At 39.0% G+C, this 15174-nt stretch overlaps 1 protein-coding gene across 11 annotated transcripts in view; it reads left to right on the top strand.

The window, feature by feature from the left end:
- The window catches only part of Pde1c (phosphodiesterase 1C), a 486798-nt gene that overhangs the window by 158668 nt on the left and 312956 nt on the right, over positions 1-15174 (top strand). Inside the window, exon 1 of one of the 11 annotated variants that reach the window (XM_074065265.1) lies at positions 9551-10295. The exons of the other annotated variants lie outside the window; for them this stretch is intronic. The gene's annotated coding sequence lies outside the window, so the exon portion shown is untranslated. Of the gene's footprint in view, positions 1-9550; positions 10296-15174 lie in introns of those variants that run through there. 11 annotated transcript variants of the gene reach the window in all.

Below are 15174 nucleotides of genomic sequence, written 5' to 3'. Positions count from 1 at the left end.
GTCCTCCATTTACTGTTTTCTATTTGTTGCCTTGTTCTTTGGTCTTTTTTTCTTTCTCCTTCTACTGTTTTTCTGTTTTTAATTGAGCATTTTATGCACTTCCATTTTCACTCTTGTTTTACTATTTTAATTATACCTCTTTAAAAATTCTTTTTTTAAGGGCTGGGTTTGTAGTTCAGTGACTGAGCACTTATTTAGCATGTACAAGACATTGGGTTCAATCCTCAGTAATGAAAAAAAAAGCAAAACAAATAATCTTGGTCCTCTTTCAAGTGACACTTTACTGCTTCAATGGTAGTGCTGGTACCTTGTCATAGTTACACTCTTCTATCCCTCATAGCATTACTGCCATCCATTTTGTTTGTCACCAAATACATGATTACTGACATTACTTTGAATAAACTGTTACATCAATTAAGGAAAGGAAAAGACATTATTTTGTCTTTATTCATTCCTTTTGTAACATGCTTCCTTTCTTTATATAAATATAAGTTTTTGACCTATTTCATTTTCCTTCTTTCTGAAGAATTATTACAAGGTCTACCAGTAATGTTCAATTTCTGTGTGAGAAAAATTTTGGAAAAACTTCAGTCACTATTACTTTAAATATTTTTATTTTTTTCTATTTCTTCTTCTTCTCATGTTCCCATTACATATATATATCATACCTCTTGTGATTATCCAACAGTTTTTGAATATTCTGTTCAATCCTTTTCATTCCTTTTTCTCTTTGGTTTTCAGTTGTGAGAGTTTCTATTTACAGACTTGTATAGACAGTGACTCTCTCTTAGCCTTGTCCAGTCTTCTGATGAGCCCATCAAGGGCATTCTTCATTTCTGATAGAGTGCTTTTGATTTCTAGCATGACCATTTGATTCTTTCTTATAATTTACATCTCTCTACTTCCATTATCCATTTATTCTTGTGTGGTGTCTACTTTTTCTATTAGAACCCTTAGTAAATTAATTATAATTATTTTAAATGCCCCATCTGATATTTACAAAATATTTGCCATATTTCTAATACTTTATCACTGCGGGGTATATTTTTTTGCATTTTAGTATGGCTTGTAATTTTTTGTTGAGCGCAACATACACTTTATCAAGTAAAAAGAACTGAGGTAGATTCTAATTCTAAGGCCAAATTCTTCAGGAGTTAGATATGTTTACTATGGCTGTGATGTCAGATGCTAAAATTTCCTCTAATGTCCTTGCTTTTGTTTCTCCTGTTGTCTTTGTGTTTTCTTTGGCACTCCTTAAACGAGTCTGGGACTTGCAGCTCTTTTAAGAATAATTCCCTGTTATTACACAGAAGCCCTATTAATGAGGGAGCAGGTGTGTGTGTGTGTGAAGGTGGTAGTTATTTTAAGTTTCCATCTTCTTACAAAATCTCTTCCTCCATGTCTCTGTATCTGTTTCTCTTTCTTCCTCTCTCCCACAGGGTGTTCTTTGATTGGCTGCTCACATTTAAGAGAAGGGCACTAAATTGCCAGTTGTGAGCTCTGTACATAGTTGGGAAGGGTGTGATAGGGTGGTGCGTTTTGACTGTCGGCTTCATCATCATCTACAGGTTGAGCATCCCTAGTTCCAAAAATCTGAAATAGGAAATGTTCCCAAATCCAAAACTTTGATGCACCAACATGATACCACATGCAGAAAACTCCATATCTGACATCATGTGACAGATCACATTGAGAAACAGTTGAACTAAAACAGTTTATAAAATTACCTTCAGGTCATGAGTATAAATTGCGTATGAAACATAAATGGATTTTGTGTTTATACTTGGGTCCAACTCTCAAGATATCTCACGATATATATGAAAATACAAAACATGAAACCTGTGGAAAACCCAAAACACTTCTGGTCCCATACACTTCTGATAAGTAATACTCAATTTCTAGTTGTTTTGTTTTGGGGAAGAATCTCTGATATTAGTGTATTTGGGTTTTCTTCTTGGTTTGATCTAGATTGTGAGAAAAATCTACCAATCTCTTTCCTGGAAGCTAAGTGACCATCAGTCAACATTCTGGGAGCTAAAGTAGAAGAGCACTGGGTATCTTCTCTGCCCAGAGATGTTCTGCTACATGCAAAGACTAAACCTTTAGTTTTGTTCAAGTAAGGGAATTGTCTGTTTGTGTGGAGCAGGGCAGGGAATCTTGAGATATGATTCTTAATCAGATTTTCAGCCTTTCTTCTTCCAGAAGAACATGCCATTACCAATTACAGAGTTTGTGGTGTATTTTTTCTTGTATCTTCTGAGTCAGTTATTAGTCATCTCTTTGCTCTCCAGGTTCCAAAGTAGTGTTGCTATTGTGTTTTCTCCCATTGTCTTTGTCATAGACTTATTCCCTAAAAAAAAATAAAATCTTATTATGTCACTTTCATAGAAATTTAGGAGAAAAAAGGGTAAGTGTGTGGGGTTAGGTAGAAATACCTGGCTTTTATATTTCCCTACCATCTTGTTGGCTAGGGCACCCTTGAAGACTTTTGGACAGGCATGCCAGGACTTCTGCATGAGTCATAGTTAATTTTTTTGGTCCTTTTTATTTTAAATTAGCATTTTTTTGTCAAGTGATGCTTGCGTATAGAACTATTCTTGCTTTCCTAAGAGTAGATATATTCCATTGGCTTCTTGTTCTGATGAGATTCAGTTTTCTTAGACCATCAGAAAAGTCATCATTAGAATATAGCATTTATATTATCTCAACATAGGACCCAGGGAATGGGAAATCCAACTCAGGAGAGAAGTCAAGTTGAATCCCAGTGATTACCATATCCTTAATAGCAACTTGAGAAAAAGTATGCATATTTTGAAGACTTCTATGCCTAAAATGTCTATTCTATCCTAATATTTCTTTGAAATTTTAGCTACTTATAGGGTTTTAGATTGAGAAAAATGTTTTTCTCAGAACAACTAAGGCAATACTTTAATGTCTTTAAGTTTCTATGTTATAATTGAGAATGATGAAGCTTTCTGATTCCTGTTCTGAATCATGACCTCCTTTCTCTCCTTTCCCAGAATCATTTTAAAATATTTTCTTTTGCTATGGTGTTCTGATGATGATATACTTTGATATATGTCCTATTTCTCAGTGTGATGGGCATAACAAGGACCCTTCCATCTGGGAACTCATGTCCAGATCTTGCAAATGTTACTTTGCTATTCCTCTGATAACTTTTTCCCTTATATATTTTCTTTACTCTGTCTGAAACTCTTCTCAGTCAGATATTGACTATTCAAGATTGTTTTCTCATCTTTAACAATCTTATATACTATTTTCCATATCTGTCCTTTTGTTTTTGTTAATAATAGATTTTAAACCTTATCTTTACCTTTTGTGTTGATTAGTTTTTATTTTGTATATAATATGTTCCATTTTTATGAATTCTCTTTTCTTTTTATTTGGTAGCATTCTATTCTTGTCTACAATATTTTCTCTTATCTCTGTATATATTATTTATTGTATTTCTCTGAAAATTTTTTCTTCCTTGCATTATATTGATTTTCTTCTCTATTCCCCAATCTGTTCCCTTTTTCTCCTTTATTTTTGATTTTGATCATGCTGAATTTTTCCCCTAAATACATAGCACTAATCCATCCATTCTTGTTTAAGAATCCTAAAAGCCACCAGCAAGCCCTGTCTACATGGGTGAGTGGATGAAGGTTTTTAACTATTGGACTTTCTTGTAGGGTAACAGGGCAGCATTGTAGTTCTCTCTCTCTCTCTCTCTCTCTCTCTCTCTCTCTCTCTCTCTCTCTCTCTCTCTCTTTTTCTCATAGGGTAACAGGGCAGCATTGCAGTTCTCTCTCTTTCTGGCAGTCCTGGGGTTTGAACTCAGGGCTTTGCAGTTGCTATGCAGGCTCTGTACTGTTTGAGCCATGTCTCCAGCCCTTTTTCTTCTGATTATTTTAGTGACATGGTCTCACTTTTTGCTCAGGCTGACTGTGATTCTCCTATTGTAGGGGTCCCATAATCCCTGGGATGACAAGCATGATCCACTGTGCCCAGCTATTAGTTGAAATGGGTTCTTGTTAAGTTTTTTGTCCAGGTTGACCTCAAACTCTGATCCTCCCAATCTCAGCCTCTTAAGTAGTTAGGATTACAGGTATGAGCCACCAGTGCTCGGCTTAGTCAGTCTCTTTTTGGGGCATCTCATGCTAATACCTATGGTGTTTTCTCTATAGCTCTTCAGTTTCTCAAGTAAAGAATCGTCTATTCTCCTGACTGTCATGAGCAGGAGGGAGACATTCTGTCTGGCTGACAGCATCCTGAGGTGGAGAAGCAGGCAAGACCCCTTTCCTCAACTTTATCTTCACCCCTGTAGTCCACTGAACTTGACTCCTCCAGTGTTAGGTCTTCTCAGGATTCTGCAGGATGGATTAACACACTTCTTATTTAGTGGAGCACATGCATTAGGTTGTAGGATAGTCAGAATTTACTTTCTGCTCCTTTCTCTTTTCTGCTTCCAAATATCTATTGGTATCTCCCATCCTTTGACATCTGCACATTCTTTTGTCCATTTTTATTCTTGTGGGGTATTGGGTGAGAGAGACGAGGAGATAAAACTGAACTAACTCAGTGGTTTTTTTTTTTTTTTTTTTACAGTACTTGGGCTTGAACTCAGGGCCTTCACCTTGAGCCACTCCACCAGCCCTATTTTTGTGAAAGGTTTTTTGAGATAGGGTCTTGCAAACTATTTTCCTGGGCTGGCTTTGAACCATGATACTCTGGATCTCTGCCTCCTGAGTAGTTAGGATTATAGGTGTGAGCCACCGGCGCCTGGCTAACTTGGCTGTTTTTAATCAGTATCCCTTGGGCCTGTTCTCCCTGTCTTATAAATAGCATCTACGTTTCACTGGCCAAGGCAGGACTCTTTCTCCTTGTTGAACAGGATATGGTTTTATGACACTTCTCATGTTCTTCTCCATCATCCAGGGACTAAGGAGAGCAGAGAGGATTTTGCATGTTCATATGCAGAGTGCAAAATGCCTATAGCAATCTAGCCTTCCTATGGTCTGCCCTGGCAGCAGCTGAGTGGTCATTGCCTCTGCCAATAGACTCCAGGAAACAGCACCAGAAACATAAAGGCTAAACAGCAGTCACCTCAAAGGTCACCCTTGGCCCTTTTCTCTCCCTCTTCATAGCATGTCATGCTATAGAAACATTTGTCACCCCAGCCCCACAGGAATGGGTACTATCTCTCTTGGATAGTTGGCATCTTCCTACATAGAAATGTCAACAGGCAAGGGAATTGAAATTTAATGAGATGAGCATCATGCCATGTGCTTTATATAGGTTTGCTAACCTCATTCTTGTACCAACCCTTTGAGGATAGTAGTAACTCACTCACTTACAGAAGAAGCTGAGTTTTAGGGAGGTCAAATAGCTTGCCAAGAGCAAGGTTGCTAAGTGGCGGAATGGAAATTAGAATCCAAGTGTGTTCAGCTTAAAAACTAGCAAATCTTCAGTAGATCACTCTGGATGATGAGATGGAGGTCTTTATTCCCAGGAAACTTTAAAGCAACCATGTTCTGTGTTAAGTATACAGTCAGAAGGTGTTCAATAAATGTAATTTGAGTACACAAAGAATTCTTCTTTCCTCATTACTTTAAGATATTTAATAATACCTTAAATTGTAGAGCATCATTTAGAAGAGTCCAGAAATGTGAATACTCAGCCAACTTTCAGTTGTCCTCAGACAAGAAACATATCTTGAGTATCCAATAATTCTCAAATCCAATTTTTATCACTACTCTCAAGGCTGTGTATATGAAAGCCATTGTGAGAACAGCTTTTCTGGTTAACATTGCAACTGTTTGAGATAAAGGTTGACTTTTTGTGATAATTTTCAAAAGAATATTTATTTATTTTTTGGTAGTACTGGGGTTTGAACTCAGAGTCTTACACTTGCTAAGCAGTCACTCTTCCTCTTGAGCCACTCTGCCAGCCCTCAAAAGAATATTTTTAAAAGAAGAAAAGAAACTAAGTTATGTTTAGAGGGAAAGCTAACTTTTGAGTCTTCCAGGACTAGGACCTTATGTTTAGAAGGGTTTAAGAGTAGGAAGTAACATCCAATGTGACTAAAGCATTCGATTTGTCCATTCTACTATGCCACGTGGGATTTTCATTAGTTAGTGCAAAGAGATGGCGTGTCAAACCAAGCATTTCTCAAATGCACATTTGTTCCATTCTTTCTTTTCTTCTAGCACTTTTGTTCAATACTGGGAGCACGTGGGAATGGCAAATCTGGCCTCAGGTAGGAATGGAGGTTGGGATAGCAAAGAGAAAGTCAAGTGCACTGAAGCAAGTGTCTATGTATATGTGTGTGTGGGGAGGGTGCACACACTTGTGTGGACATACACATATGGTCATCCTCTTTGTTGTTTGGGGCTCACCTTTCTTATTCTGGAAAGTAGGCAGGTTACATATGTGTCAGTTTATACTATAGGGAAAAGGGTCAATGTCTGACTCTCAAAGGCATTATGCACTGCTTAGCCAAGACTGAGTATTTATATGACTTTCTGAAAAATTCAAGTAAAACATCATCTTCCTTTTTTCCTTAGTGTAGGAGACATTGGCAGCTCACACCCTGGGGTATGAGTGTGCAATTTAAGGAAAAGTAGATTCATATTCCATCAGGCAGCAGCTTAATTTATGGCACTGGGTGACTAATGGGAGCATCCAGAACTATGGATTTATTTTCCTATCAAACAGAAAAATTTATACTACTTATTTCTTCAAATAAGAAATTCTTCTGCAGGAACAGCATAGTAAAACAGCCTGAGGTTTGATGGGACAAAAGGAAATGTTGACTTCCTTCCCTCCTTCCTTCTTTCCCATAAAAACCAAGAGATGGCTGTGTAGCTAGCGCCTGCTGTGCTCAGCACTTGGGATTGGAATGTAGTTTTAGGAGCTGTTCCCTGCCACAGCTTCACTTGCTATGCAGACAGCATATTAAAAAATATAATTGCACAATGTGAGTATAACCCATAGTGATATGTACAAAATGGGAGCTGCAGAAGGCAGACAAGTGTTTTTATGTTGGTAGTGATGATGGTAAGGGCAGGGAAGGTGAAGGTCAGAGAAGACCTCACTGAAGAGATGGTGATTGAGAGTTACAGGAAAAGTCAAAGTGAATCAAAGGACTAGTACCTAGGTCAGGAAAACTGGGTGGGGAAGAAGGCAGAGTAGGGACTTCTAGCCAGCAAGAAGAGAATGTGCACAGGCATGGGGGTTGGTGCACTTAAGAAAAGGAGAATTGCTGTTCCTGTAAATGATAAGAATAACAGCACATGAGGAGGCTGGAGTGGGCTCATAGGACCATCTTTGACATAAATAGGAGAGAGACAAGGTTTGGGTTTTTTAAAAAAATCAATTAACTTATTACTTATTTAACAACAATATACAAGGACTTGTACAAAACATGTAAAAGATTCTAAAAACTAATAAAATATTTGTGCTGGTGAGAATGCAGAGAAAAAAGGAACCTTTATACACTGTTGGTAGGAATATATATTAGTGTAGCCACTATGGAAATCAGTATAGTGATTTCTCACAAAACTAGAAATAGAACTACAATGTGACCATACTATACCACTCCTGGGCATGATCTGAAGGAATGTAAGCTTGCATACAATAGAGATACCTGTATACCCATGTTTACAGCAGCACCGTTCACAGTAGCTAAACTATGGAATCAACGTAGGTACCCATCAATGAATGAAAGGATAAACAATGTGGTATATATACATAATGGAATATTATTCAACTATAATGGAGAATAAAATTATGTCATTTTCAGGAAAATGGATGGAACTGAAGATCATCAGGTTAAGTGAAATAAGCAAGACTCAGAGAGACAACTATCACATGTTTCTTTCATATGTGGAATCCAGACCTGGTAAAATGACATGATGTCAAAGGAAGACTACTTGGGAGGAGACCAGTGGGAGGGTGGAGGGAAAGAGGAGAGAGTAACGGGATGAATATTATAGAAGTACTTTATCTGCATGTACGAAAATAGAATAATGAAATCCATTAAAATTATTTTTAAAGGGGGATAAGAAAGAGTAATAGAGGGGGTGAATTTGATTAAATACATTATTTATAGGTATAAGAAAAAAAGTTAAGATAACTTCTCTTTGATACGGCTTTAGTTCCTCATCCCGTGAATGATCTCTAACTTTTATTGTGAAAAACAAAAGAAATAAAAGAAATAAATAAAAAGCCTGAAAGTACCACTTAATTCAACATTTTTATTCCAGACGGCATTTACATGATGGAATAAGAGACACCTGCATGCACTGCTTGCAGAACAGCACAGCTATGTAGAGGGAATTTTTAGAACCAGCATTAGATTTTCTGATTCAGTTTAGAATTCTTTATCTTTACATTTTTAGTTCAGAGTTCTTTATAAAGCAGAAGATAATATGGTTCCCGTTAGGTACTTTCTTCTATTGAAATAAAATAATCTGTGTACAACTTTCTTTTTTTAGAAAGGCAAGTTTTTCCTTTTTGGTTTGGTATTCTTAGTGGATTTTATTTCTTTCTTCATGTTTTTGTAACCATATTTATAAATTTCTCTTTTCTTCTTCTGTCCTTTCTGTACAGTCAAGAACAATCACTGTTGCTATAAAAAAAAACTTTCAGAATAATTGACTGTCTCCTCCCCAACATTTAAAATTATTTTATTTGTTTACTTTTATTGTAGTATAATACAGATGACATAAAGTTGGAATGTTAGCCCTTCCTTTGGGTATGCTCCGGTGTCATCGAGTACATCCACATTGCTGTGTAGCCATCATCACTGCTCTTCTTTAGAACTTTTTATTTCCCCTCCCCAGGGTTCTGGAAACCACCAGCCCACTATTCTTCCTCAATGAATACCCAACATTTTAAATGACAAATTTTAGATACATAGTTAGAGTGATAGAAATGCATAGAGAACATCACATACCTATCACCTCCACTCTACGACAAACATTTGGCTGGATTTGCTTTCCCACAAATTTGACCGTTTATCTAATCTTCTATTATCCATCAGTCCATGTTATTTTCCTGCCCCCATGTTATTTTTTGATGCATTTCAAAGTAAGCACCAGATCTTCAGTATCTTTCCCCATAAATACTCTGGCATATATCTCTTACCCAGTGTTTAACATCTGTTTATGGCAATAAATAGATGGTTTTAATTTTCACAACAGGGAACAGATTGGATCTGATAGGTTAGTGCTAAGAAAAAGAAATCTGGGCCCATTCAGTAGGAAATATGATGGTGGGAATGACTCAAAGTTCTTTTGCAGGTCTAAGATATGCAAATCTAGACTCACTCTCAGTGATGCATAAATGATAAAACCAACAAGTCAAAAACCTAGTTCAACTATATGTCTCCAATTTAATAAAGTAAAAAGGAATAGGTGCTTTGGAGTCAGATAAATTTGGATCAGTATTCCAGCTATCCTATGCAACCAGTCTTTCTACCCATCTTTATATTTACCTTGATTCATAAAATAAGAACACAAGGAAAGAATTAAATTAAATCCCTAAGCAGGAGTTATGCTCATATCATTCAAATTTGTGTTTCCTGGTTCTCTGATCATAACGAGAAGGGCTCACCACAGTCATAGAATTTGTGCAGATCACTAAACTTCTGTGAACGTCAGTTCTTTCATCTGTCATAGGGGCAGAGTGGAATAGATGCTTACCCTCCTCCAGGTTGTGGTGCAGTATGAGGCCAATGCCTTTGAAGGGCTTGGCACAGCACTGGCACACAGGCATTCAGCAGATGTTATCTCCTCTCTCCCTTAATACCACATTGCCTTGTGATGTGTGTTCCTCCTAAAACCTTCATCCCTGCAGAATGAAGGTTTAAGTTACATAGAGTCTCCTTAAGTGAGGTTTTCATGCTTTGTGGCAACTGTGCTTCCTGTTTCTCCACCCATTTCCCCACAGGAACCTTGGTTGTCAGCTTTCATTATTTATTCCCATCAGGCAGAGGCTTGCTGGGGTTCATCACCGTTGTTTGTTTGTTTGTTTGTTTTCTTTTTAAATGCACCCACAGAGGAGGGCTACAGGATTAAAAATAAACAAACCTTTTAATAAGACATGCTTCATTTGATGGCTTAGAGCATTTTCCCTCTCACTTATCATTCTCCAAAGGTTGACAATGGAGTTGGAGCCATGATCTGCTGGTCCTTGAGGGGCAGACGGTGGCCAGCAGACAAGATGACAGAATTCTTTGTTCTCCCTAGATTGCTACATTCCTCCAGTTACTTGGGCATTTCAACACTGAGGTGGGTTGACATTTGGCATCCCAACTTGCTGTATGGCACTTTGACCTTCTGACAGCCCTGAATCCTCAGCCTTGTTAACTCACTGGTGATCTTTAGATGTTGTGATGGATTACTTAGACTGGGCTTCTGGGTCTCTAGCCATTTGGCCCAACATGATTCTGATTATGTTTGTGAGAGTGTTACCGGATGAGCTAAACACTTACATCAATGAGCTAAGGTCAGCAGTTGCCCTCCCTATTGTGGGTGGTCTTCATCCCACATACTGTAAACTTAAATAGGAAAAAAAAAAAAAGGCTGAAGAAGACAGGCAATTTCTCTTGCCTGAATGCTGGACCTGGGACATTGGCCTTTTCTGTCCTTTGGACTAGGTTTGAAATACCTGGTCTTCAAGGGTCTTGAACCTGCCAGCAATCAGACTTGACCCATACCACTGGTTCTCCAGGATCACCAGCTTGCCAATGGAGATCTTGGGGCCAGAATAGAGTAGACCAGTTCCTCATGATAAGTCAGTTCCTACCCCTTCCGCCTCTGTATATTTCTTATGGATTGTCTTGGGCCAGGACATATATCAGAACTTGGAATAGAGCTATTCTTCTATATAGATAGAGCATAGGTTATTTGCATAAGATCTAGTGGAATGTTTTCCACATCATAGAAAAATAACATTTTAAGGCATGTGTTAATCACTTACTATTATGTGATGGTGTTCATTATCTTATTTGATTCTCACAACAGTCCTTCAAGGCTAATTTAGAGCCAGTGAAAGGAGAGCCAGGATTTGAACTCAGGTATATCTTATTCCCAAGCCTAGGCTCATTCCACCATGAGGAGAATTGATAACATTTTAGAGGAAATCAACAGTTTCTTTTGGCAACATTTTATTCTCACTATGGTTCTATAACTAAGTATTAAAAATTTGGTTTTGGATGTATTTTAACATTTTCTTCTGTCTGACTTAACTCCATGCCCTTCTCTGCAGTAGCCTTTCAAACACTTTTTCCCAAATCACTAAAGATCCTCTCCCTGCCTTTGGTTGAAATGCCTTACCTGCTCAGTGACTGGATGAGCTCAGGAATTTGGTTTTGGATGTATTTTAACATTTTCTTCTGTCTGACTTAACTCCATGCCCTTCTCTGCAGTAGCCTTTCAAACACTTTTTCCCAAATCACTAAAGATCCTCTTCCTGCCTTTGGTTGAAATGCCTTACCTGCTCAGTGACTGGATGAGCTCAGGAAGTTAGATAGTGCTGGGTTCTCAAAGCAACAGTTCCTAAGGATGATTCGCTGGAGATGGGGATTTCTCTGGTCTGTGAAGTCTTGGAGACACTGCCCCCTGTGCCCTGTTGTGGGGGTTCATGATGTGCCTTTGAAGTTCAAGCTCTCAGACACTGCCCAGTTAAGTTACCCGCTTCATATTTGTCATCTGGCATTCCTATGACTTATTTGAGTACAAACTCAATCCAGAATCTCAATCAAGAATTCTATGCACAATAATATTATGGAAAATACTGGCATAAGTGTGAGGTGACATTCAGACTGGAGAGGAGCGAGGCTTTGCCTCATGGGATCTGTGGGCAGTTGACTTACATACTAATTTTTTTAGGTTTCATCTGGGATAAAGACCTGAAGGGTGTGCCTGCATTTTCATAAGGACAGTCAATGTTGGGGTACACTGTTTTAAAGTTTAGGACATAGAAAGGGAAGCTTCCCAGAAGTACTTTCTAGTTCTGCAAACTGAATTGATGAAGACCATCGTGCTTTAAGTGGCACATTGGGTAGAGTAGAAGCCCAGTCACACATGTATTTAAGGCCAAAGGGGGCAATAGAAGGATGGTGTTCCCTGACTCAGGCCAAGGCCAAGTTTCATAACCCCTACAGCTGTGTGCTCTGATAGAAGCAAAGGGCAGAGCAGTCCAGGGGAAAAGGCTGCCATCAGGTCTCAGATGCCTCATCTGGAGGAAGTTGTTGAAGACAAAGGCAGGATTTCATGCACCCCACAGAAAGACACCAGGAACACCTGTGTTGGGAGCGCAACATAATCTTCCTCCAACCTTACTCTGACTGTCCTTCTGACAAGGGTCCTCCCCTCACCAGAAGTACCACTGCTGTCTGCTTTCTTTCCAAGAAAATGTTCAGTCTTCAGGTGATCTAATTTCCCATAGGAAATTCTTTTTGAGTAGCAGGACTGTTTTTCTTAAAGAAATAATATGATTCAGCTAGCATCTATTATACTTTCCTGTATGTTCTAGAGGACAAGTTTAGTCCAATCCCTGCCTTCAAGGAGTTTATTCAGTCACGAAGTATACATCAACTTCTAAAGAAGTACGATGGTCCTGCTAACTGCAGAGGTTCCAGGACCTCCCAGGGGATGCCCAAAAATCAATTAACACTGAACTCTATAGTATGTTTTTCCTGTACATACATGCCTATGATGAGGTTTAATTTAGAAATTAGACAAGAAATCAATAACAATAACAATAATTTAGTCTAAAAAATTAACACAAAATAGAATACTTATAATAATATTCTGTAATAAAAATGATGTGAATATAGTCTTTCTCCAAAATATCTAATCCTACTTACATATTTTTAGGCAGCTAGCATCTGTAGCATAGATATATTGTAAAAAGGGAAGATTCACATCTCAGGCAGGATGGAGGAGCACAGTGTGAGACCTTCATCATACTACACTCAGAATGGTGCACAAGTTAAAGCTTATGAATAGTTTATTTCTGGAATTTTCCATTTAATATTTTCAGGCCATGTTTGGACACAGGGAAACATGTGGAAAGAGAAACTATGGGTAAGGGGGGACTAGTGCAAAGCCAATAAATCAATAGAAAGATATGCAGGTCTTAGCTGGGGCTGGGCACAAAAGAGGAGTGTCCCAAATGGTGGTGGCAACAAGCCAAAGCCATGTCATCTGAAGGAAATTCCTCATAGGATGGCTGGAGGTTAGACAACAGGTTATAGAACTGGTGAGGAAAGGTGGAAAATGAGATCAAGCTGATGCCCCAAAGTGGGTGAGAGCAAAGATGGCCTTGTGCCATTCTATGTGTCTGGGACTTCACCCTAGCAGGAACAGGGAGTCATCGAAGATTTCAGGCTGTCACTCTACCATCATACTTGCACCGTGGGCAGGACCCTTTGTGTCCTTTCTGATGGGGACATTCTTAAACAAATGAATAAATAACATGTAGGGCTTGAGACTCAGATTGAGTTGTTCAATTAGCAGTCTCTTGCCCACTCTGAGACTGTTTCCTTATTTATTTAATAACAGCAGCTTCCTTTCTTTCACAGCAGGCTTTTTAATTGCTCTGAAATAATGCAGATGAACTTGTTTGGCAATTGAAGAGGAAAATTACTTGACCTTAAGTAGTAAAATCCACACACCCTCCACTACATTCAAAACAAAATGTGCTGTGCTTCCCTCCTGTTCTTAAAACAAAATTCCCTTCCTCTTTCATTCAAGAATGTGGTACATATACAAAATAGAGTGTTATTCCACCATGAAGACTAAAATTGTCATTTTCAGGGAAATGGATGGAACTGAAGATCATCATGCTGATCAAGACAAGTCATGCTCAAAAAGCCAAATAATACATGTTTGCACTTATATGTGAAAAATAGACCTAAAATGATAATAGTATCAATAGCAATGGGACAATGACCACAAAAAGGGACTGTCCAGGGGCAGCAAGAGGGGACAGAAGGAAAGGACAGGATACTAGAGGTGAACGTGTTTGAAGTACACACATATGTATGTGTATATATGAAGATAATGGAACCCTCTAAATACTGTTGGAAAGGGAGACGGATGGGCTTAAGGGGGCATAATAGAGTACAGTGTACTTGATTAAAGTACATTGTAAGCATCTATGGAAATGTCACAATGAAACCTGTTTGTACAATTAATGTATGCTATAAAAAGCAATCTCAGAGGGTGAGAGAAAGGAGGATGGGATGGAGCTCTGAGTGGGGCCTTTGAGTGTTGGTGTGCTGGGCGCCTCTCCTGAGATGTGTTTGTTAGCAAACTTGCCCAGCTCTGTGTTCAGTGACATCAGATTGGTAGCTTGGAACTGACTATGGTAGGAGGATTTAAAACACAGGAATCAGTAAATGCCACAAATCAGGGCTTTGCCCCATCCCAGAGGCACAGTACTGCAATAAGCAAGACAGAGATGGGGGGGACCCCACTCTTGCCAGAGGAGAAGAGCCCTGTCCATCTTCACTTGTGTTTGGGCTCCATCTCTGAAATTGAGAGGACACTCAAAAAGTTGTGCCTGCCTGTGTGCCCAGTTTGTGGGGAGAGGTGTACAAGGGACTTGCTGCTGCTTGGGCACCCTCTGCTGGCCGTGTTCTAGATTACACAAATTCCTGTCCAGGGCCTTCCACTCCAACACAAGTAGGCTACTCAAAGCACACAGCTTCCAGCACCACACTTCAACTATTTTTGGCTTGTTTTCTACTCTTGGTTTTTTTGATCAGATCGCAGGATAATAAAGAGGAAGAGAACAGCTTCTGTGCTATTTGTAACAGTCTCAATCCCCAGGCTACCAGTGAAACTCCTTAAAGAGAGGGCCTCTTACCAACTGACCAAGGTCATGAGAAGACCATGGTCCTGGAATGAACAGGTGACTAGGCTTAGCCAGTGGTGCAGCCCAGGCTCTGGCGAAGTAACCCACTTTCCTAAGCAGTGGAATCTCATCCCAAGCCACTGAATGCACTGGTGCCACCTCAGCAAGGAACTAGACTAGGCCATGTTCCTGGGGGAAATTAGCCAGGGGCATAAATTATAACGAGCAGAGTGAGAGAGTGTGTTGATTTTGGGAATACTCACCACTGGCAAGTTCACTGGATAGGATCGGCTGGAGGAAGCA

Source organism: Castor canadensis, chromosome 2, assembly GCF_047511655.1.
Source record: "Castor canadensis chromosome 2, mCasCan1.hap1v2, whole genome shotgun sequence".
In the NCBI taxonomy this organism is placed as follows: Eukaryota; Metazoa; Chordata; class Mammalia; order Rodentia; family Castoridae; genus Castor; species Castor canadensis.
Note: the sequence above shows the minus strand (reverse complement) of the source record. Positions and strands in the feature narration are given on the sequence as shown.